The sequence below is a fragment of the Erigeron canadensis genome, chromosome 4 (genome assembly GCF_010389155.1).
Source record: "Erigeron canadensis isolate Cc75 chromosome 4, C_canadensis_v1, whole genome shotgun sequence".
Taxonomy (NCBI): domain Eukaryota; kingdom Viridiplantae; phylum Streptophyta; class Magnoliopsida; order Asterales; family Asteraceae; genus Erigeron; species Erigeron canadensis.
Window position 1 is genome coordinate 31,062,710 of NC_057764.1, and position 9,171 is coordinate 31,071,880.

A 9,171-nucleotide genomic window follows, 5' to 3' on the forward strand; every position below is an offset into this window, starting at 1 on the left:
TCAACTCGGGTGAAAAACCCTTTAGGTGCCTAACAGCCTCATATTCCCTTCCCTCTTTATATATTATTAAACGTAGATGGAATCATAAATAGTAATGGCTTATGTGGCGTGTTATTATCCGTTGACTTAATCATGAACAGTAACCGCCTACGTGGCGTGTTATTGTCCACGACACATCCCAAACCACTAACATGATTTTGCCACATTGCATACTTACTGGTTTTATGAACATTTTTTTTCTTTTGTGTTTCCAACCAATATAATGCAACTTTTTCATGGTCACATTTCGTACCATTATGTGATTTTTCTGTTGGACTTTTTAATTAACATATTGAAAACTTTCATTTAATTTTATTTTTTTTGGATTTTTGGTTTATTGCACATATAAAATATATGTATTGGTTTTCCATAAACTTTTGAAAACTTGTGGTATTAACTTTAGATAAATATATTTTTTATATGTCAATGCTTTTAGCTAACATATATAACGACAACTCATCAATAACAAAATTTAATCATAACTATTTAACACAAAAGGAAATGTGGTTTTGCCCTTAATTCAATATATTTCTGAAAAAGCCTATTAATGATATAATGATTTTATTGCAACTATTTCAATACGACAGTCGACCAAGCCCCGTTATTAGTTAAGTTTTATATTCGAGATGTGAAGAATTTTATTACCCTTTTTATCTAAAAAGAATCAAGTTGAAATTATTACTTTCACATATCAATGATTACTTGTTCTTGAGTGAAGTTTTAAAATAAAAACTAACTAATAATTATTTGTGGTCAGAATTGCTTTTGAGTAACATTTAGATGAGAATTGATTAATAATATTCAACTAATGTTGATTTTTTTTTCCAATTTTGACTTTTAATTTACACTTTTTTATTTTCCATCACAAATTTACACTTTTTACTCGAAAATTTTAATATAATAAATAAATAATAATAGCTATTATATATCCAATATAATAATAGATAATACTTATACAATAAAATAATAAATAATATATAACCAATAATATGTTCTATCATATATCTATATCTATAACTCTTATAAAACAATAGTTAACCAAACATTTTAAAGCTCTCTTGCAATCTAAAACTAATTTGAAAAATTGCCACATAAGATTTTATCCTATGTGTCAACTCCATATTTTTCTTTAAATAAACTATATATTTAGAAAACAAATGAACGTATATATGTTAAAATAAATAAATATATATATTGTAAGAATCTAAGATCTTCTCATTAGATAAAATGATATATTCTCTTTAGTTTAAAAAATCACGTCTATACCTAATGATATTTCATTATCTTTTTTATTCAACATTTATATGAGGTTCCTTTCGTTTTTTTATGGTGATTATATGAAAGTTTGCTCAGGCCGTTGGTTAGTTGGAACCTTCATCGCATTAATCATTAGTGGCAATATTTAAAGTTTATAAGTTTTTATCGCCACTAAATTATATTCATCTTATATGAGTTAAGATCTTTGTATAATATCATAACTTTTCTGAAAGAGTTATGTTAATTCTTTCGTTCATATCACTATGGAAAGTATGTACAATTTTTGGTTTAATTCTTTTATCTTTTTTTGAATTTTATGATAATGGTTAATATAATCTCTTTTTTCTTTTGTTTTTTAACAATACAATTTTTCATTGTGATGATGAGAAAAATATTATGATGGTAGACGAAGAGTTAGTTCAAAACAAGTGTATATAACAATTAGTCTAATGATTGGATAATGAATACGTTATTGTTAATTTAATTAAGTGAAACTAAATAGATTGTTCGTCCATATTTTTTTTTACGATCATTATTGATCCATTTCATTAACTTATTTGTTCACATATTAAGCGTTTCATTAAATGTTTTTTTAAGCAAGTTTAACTCAAATCTCACTTTATTGAGCACCTTTTTAAAGTAGCCGCACATCGTGCTGGTAAAAAAATTCTAGTATATATATATATACACATACATATAATTATTAATTAAAAATAAATTAAATTTAATGTAAATATATTAAGATTTTAATACTAATTGTATTATTTTTATTTCAATATATATTAAAAGACGGTTGAACTAATAACTTATTAACCAATCATATCGCTCGATTTCATCAAATTGACTCTCGCTGACATCATTAGTTTTTTACATAATTTTATTTAATTAATAAAAACAAATAACTAAAATAGTTATTAAAGATGAGATGACAAAAAAACTACAACATCTAATAACTTATCGACCAATTACAACTCTTGATTTTCCAAAGTTGACCTTTATTTTTAATTTTGATTTTAATCTACATTTTTTTTTATTTTTCATCACAAATTTACACCTTTTACCCAATAAATTTAATATAATAAATAAATAATAATAGCTAACATATATATATACATGTATATATCAAATGGAATAATAGCTAATATTTATTCAATAAAATAATAACTAGTATATATCCAATTGAATAATAACTAATATATATCCAATAATATGTTTTATCATATAAACATAAAATTAATTAATTAAAAATAAATAAATTTAATGTAAATATATTAAAATTTCTAAAAAATATGTTTTATCATATAAACATAAAATTAATTAATTAAAAATAAATAAATTTAATGTAAATATATTAAAATTTTAAAAATAAACAACTTTGATTAACATTTTTTAAAAAATATTTCAATATAAAACTTAAAATGTTAATATATATATATATATATATATTAGTTTTTATTACTCAAAATAGTATATTAAGTTTTAAACTAGAGAAAATATCGTGAATACCCAAAAATCACTTTAAATATACGAAAATACCCAACTTTTTTTTTTAGTTTTCATAAAATACCCATTAAATCGCAAATCACAAATCAGATTTGCGATTCAAACCCTAAATCGCAAATGAGAATGGCGATCTGCGATTTACGATCTGCGATTTGCGATTTTGAGATTTTTTAAATTATGCTTGATATAAACAGATCGATAGTCAGCTCCATTGCATCACCTAATGTTAGTACTTTTCTTCAAGTGGCAAAGGCAAATGATGTGTCGATGCTTTGCTTTAATGAAAAGGGAATTCTATTTTTATTCAGCTCCATTGTCCACTGTAGCAATGTCAAAATGCCTACTTGTCTTCTAGTCTAGTACAATACAAACCCATGAAACAAACCATTATTTGATGATTTGATCGATATTAATTTCGGTTATGACAAAGTGGCAATTGGCCAAGTGCACGTTCTTCATTAACCGTCTCACTAGCACAATATACAGGATGCAGACATATTCACCAAAGTTCTACAATCATCCCTATGGACCCTATTTTTTTAATTTTTCGCTACAGTTTCAATGCAGGGGCGTATTGATATTTACTACTACTACTATTATTGATATATTTAATACGAGTGATTTTGGTAGAATAATTTTCTTGTTATGATTGAATTACTTGGTTACTGAGTTTAATAATATCGATCTGTTTATATGAAACTTGTAACCCTAATTCAAACCAAAACATCGACACATCGTTTGCCTTTGCCACTTGAAGAAAAGTACTAACATTAGGTGATGTAATGGAGTTGAATATCGATCTGTTTATATCAAGCATGAACTTAAAAAATCTCAAAATTTGTGATTTGCGATTTAGACCCTGAGATTGGCGATTTAGGGTCTGAATCGCAAATCTAATTTGCGATTTACGATTTAATGGGTATTTTATGAAAACTAAAAAAAATTGGGTATTTTCGTATATTTAAAGTGATTTTTGGGTATTCATGCTATTTTCTCTTTAAACTATAATGAATTAACATTTAATATTGATAACGTCGTAAGTTTTGTGTATTATACACGGGTCTAAAATCTAGTTCATGACACTATATAAAACTTTGAAGTTTGTTTTAAATTTGACTCTTATTTATTATTGATTACTTATATGGTATGGATACTTATACCCATACTCTCAACGCGTCACGATAAAAAAAATATGAACAGAGAGGCTCTAAGTCTTAACAATCAGTTAGAAAAACCGGGGTTGAGACACGGTTATGTGTATCCGAGATTCCGAGGACTTTAGCTGGTTCCACTAAATTAAGGCTCATGAATCTGCCAGTATTGGGTCAACTATGACCATCGATTTGAGACCGATCAAAAAGTGCGTGGGTGCGTGTCAGAGACCTAGGTGGGCGGGTTGACTCTTTAGGACCGCATCATGAAAGATTAGGATCAACTACATCATGCAAGTACAATATAATCTGTTTGAGGCGGTTCCAGATCTAGCAGGTCAGATGTCGGAGCTAGTTATAGTGTTATATCCTTAATGATCCAATAATTAACTGAATACGCCCTTCATTAGGCCCAACTATCGAGTCCGAATATTATCAAAACTTTAATCCGATGCATACACTTACATGATGCAACCGAGCTGATAATAATATTATACCCTTAGTGTGTTTCATTTCATGCGTGTATACATATGGGATCCCTCGTAAGCATGTATTGCATTAGGTACTTGATCTAATGAACTTGAAAAATTGATACATACGTTCTAACATTTTTCCGGAACATTTTACTTCATGTAAATTTATATTTATGGGCCAATAGTATGGGTCTAGTCCACAGGCCCATAACACACGTGTTGACGGTGTTGTCCTAAGTTGATATGTTATATTAATAACTAGGTAACTCAGAAGCCCCAACGCGGGGCTATAGTTTTCATTTTTTTACGTTTTGTTATTTAAATGCATTATCACAAACACAACATCGTAAATATGTTTACTTCCAAATTAACAACCGCGTAAAACATAATGTTTAAAACACCTTCTAAAGAAGAAATAAAACACAAACATGTTTATTTAAGAGCAATGACGCAACACATTCAAAACTTGTCCGCTCAATCTAAGAGCATGTTTGTTTAATATTTGGTATGTTAAGCGTATCTGGTTTTGCGGTCTTTTTGTATGGTATCACACGTGACAACATACGGGTATACTATCACGTTTATATTTAAACAAAAATATGTTACCTAAATTGAGTTTATATAAAATCAAAGAAAAAAAAAAACTAAAGTATATATATAAATCAATCTTTTCAAATATAAAATTTTAGGGTTATATAGGAAAGTTTTATAAAAGTATGTATAACAATCTATAAAAATATAAAATTTCAGGGTTATATATGAAAGTTTTATGGGTTAAAAATGTAAATTCTGGAAAAAAAAAATGAATTTAAATAAATTGGGGGACAGAAGTCGAACTAAGGACCCCCTTTTACGGGGCAAGGTCTTTACCACTCAACAAAAGGTAAACTTTTGTTTATATCTTACATATGTTTTATATATGCGAAATATGTAGATAAAGACAAAAGTTACTGTTCACAACCTTTTGCTTTATTATAGTAAAGAATAATTTATAATTTGTATTTATTCTTAGGAAAATGAAGTTCTTGCTTCACTTCACATAATTTTAATTTTAATATATACTAAAGACAATTAACCTAATTTCAATTGACTAATTATAACTCTCAATTTGTCCAATTTAATTCAATTAAAACATGTCATGATATAATTTGCACTTTTCGTTTTTGATCATCAATTTACAATTTTAGTCTTTTTCATCAAATAATAATCTTATTGAGATAAATTACATAAAATATAATGTTTATCTCAAATATCCAACTAATTAAATAATAAAAAATATCTTTTTAATAAATAAGAAAACCAACTTTGTTTACAATTAGTCTTCATGCAACCATAATTATTACTTATTCAAGTTATTTATATTTATATCTTATTAAATTATCAATGACTATATATATATAAATAATATTTCAAACTGATAACAATTATACAATCCAAAACTTTCATGAAAATTAAATACCACAACAAAAACTAAAAGAAGTTTCTTTCATTGTATTGTTAAAACTCAAATATTGCAATTGTAACACCCCGAGTTAGGCTCGAAACACTACTGAAAAGATATATAGCGTATGCATGTAATTATCGTAGGACATGAACTAAATGAAATAAAGGGAATTCGGTGAATCCAACATCAACAAGCAAGTACATAATGCATAATGCAAAATAGGGGCAAATGAATCCTTGATCCATGTAAGACCAAGCCCAAGCTCTAGCACAAGCATCAATCAACCGACACATCTTGGATTCACTTGATTTCCTGAAAAGTGTACTAAACAAAGTCAACACTAGGTTGGTGAGTTCGTATGAGCAAATGACAAGGAACTAATGCAAAATCCATTCACAATATGAACAGGGGAAGTGAGCAAGGAACACACTTACAGTAATTCCTTAAAAGGCACAAGTACACAAGTTAGGTTGGCTCGTGGCACAACCAATCACACATGAATCCCTTAAACGAACTATACAATAGCCAGAGTACGTATTAGGCGTAAGGGTAAATAATGTCGATAACAATAAGCATCAACAAGTTATATGACATCAAACATGTCCATCCATGTCTCACAAATGTTCTCATGCCATCCAATTTGTCATCAAGTACGTATAGTACCCGTATAATGTCATCAAGTACTTAATGTACCCATTTATATGTCATCATGCATATCATGTCCATCAATGTTCATCAACTAACCACAAATGTCCACTAGTGACCCACAATGTCAATCCATGACCATCAATGTCCATCACACATGTATACACAAATGAGCTAATCACGGTAGTTGGAATATGCATAATAATCAAGAACAAGTAATGACGATAGCAATAAGTAGCATGCAGTTTTAAAATGTCAAACAGGTCCATCAATGTCCCACTAATGTCCTCATGTCATACAAATGTCATCAAGTACGTATAGTACCCGTATAATGTCATCAAGTGCGTGAGCACCCGTATAATGTCATCAAGTGCGTGAGCACCCGTATAATGTCATCAAGTACCTAGAGTACCCGTTTGTATGTCATCATGTCCGTCATGAATATCATTGTCCTCAATACATCACCAAACGCCATGTGCATATACTTCATACGGTATCACTTTTGAAAGGCCTTTGATGCTTATATATAGGGTCACCCACAGCCTTCCCACCACATCTCCAACCTTTCAAAGGCATTACCGTCCCCCATATATGCACGACTAACCTATAACATTTTAACATAGATATACAATAACCATACAACAAATCACATAGTTTCACATCTACAAAACTGTCTCACAACATGTAATTCCATAAATCGATCAATGTCTCCATAACAACCATGTCCATCAAGACCCTCACACGTGTATTCACATAATGAACTACATCAAGGTATCTAGAATACGCATAGAAGTAAGGACAAGTAATAATGACATCAAAAAGTATCCTAACAAGTCCTATGTCTTCATGCATGCACACATTGTCCCTCAATTGTCCTCTTGTCCTCCATAATGTCATCACCCAAGATACTCAAACATATGCACAAGTAAGTCATGTCATAATCAAGAAAATAAAGTGTATGCACAATTGAACTATGTCATAAACCAAAGCAAACATATAATTGCACACTCAAACAAGTCAATACACAAAAGTTGTACACTTTTCAGCCCGAATCTCAATTGAGTAGGGAGCTACAAAACTCACCTTGGTTTCCATGCAAAACGACAGTTAATATCGAGCTATAAATGTTCAATGATTGCCACGTATCCACAACCTAACAATGTACATCACAATACAATCAATTTCAACTTTAACAACCCTAAATGAGTTGGTCTAGTAAGTTCACGTCAAGTCACAAACCCACAAACGCTTCAATGCCTTTCCCGGGTATAAACAAGACACTTGACTTGACATTTTTAGAAATGTAGGAAAATTCAGACTAAAAGGATTTTACCATGAGAAAGTAGATTCTCTCACGATTCCAACGATAGGTCATATGACTCGATTGGACTTACGGATCAAAAGTTATAAGCGTTTGAAAACTGCCAAGGAAGAAACATGCAGGTGTTGCGCCGCAACTACATGATTGCGCCGCAATAAAAGGTGCAGAAAATCTAGTTGCGCCGCAACTAGTTGTTGCCTCGCAATGAGCCTAGATCTTCACGAGTTCAGCAAGCCAAAAACGATCCAAACACCCCCAAAACCCCATTTTTGATTTCCAAACTGATTTGTGATGATCCAAAACTCGTTTTTATGCATAAAACAAAATATTTTAACACCATTAAACATAACCCACATCATAATTTCAATCCATAACATTAAATCCTTGCTCAAATCCATTTTGACCCATTTCAAAACCCTAATTGAACCCTAATTCGTTTTTGAACCCGAAATTGACCAAGAACTCATGGGTTTGTTTTAGAAACATGATTATTAACATAAAATGATGAATTTGAGATGAGTTAACTTACCAAATCTTCTCCTAAGTGTCAAAAACCCATTTTTGAGCTATGATGGAAGGTTTCTTGCACTTTAAATTCCAAATTTTTGATATGATGCAGAAATGATGATAATGATGATGATTCTTGTATAAATCTTGCTCAAACAACACTAATTGAAGAAGAAATTTAGAGATTGAGAGAGATGAGTATGTGTGTGTGTTCTTGGGTGTGTTTAGAGAGAAATAGATGAAGATTGAGAGGGTGGTGGTGGAATGGGGGGAATAAGATTTGGGTCACGGGTTAGGGTTAGACCCATGGGTAGGATCCACATTCATTTTACTAGTTAAATGTCATCCAAATGAAAATCGATTAGCACCACTAATGACCTCGACTAACACATAAACCACAAATTTAATAATAAATTGACCCATATGAACGCATTGCACCCAATTGAACCTCAAATTGCACTTGAACTATATTGGTTAACTTAGTAGTTAGTTAAATTGTTCACAAGTCAAAGAGTCAAGGATCGCGGTTGTTACAGCAATTCTTTTAGGTTTTAAAATCCGGAAGAATAACCATCTAATAGATTGTTTGAAGTGTAATGTGACAACCAAAGAGATAATCACACATGGATTCCTATTTTTTTTCCCTACATTTTATTTGATCTTATATTACATACATCGTCGTATTATATTGTTGCAATAATATATGTTGTTTTTAAAATTATAACATATCTACCAATATATATATACTAACATTAATACACATACAAAATATAAATTGATATTATATCGTATACAATGAAAATATATCAATACCTATATTACTTTCAATAA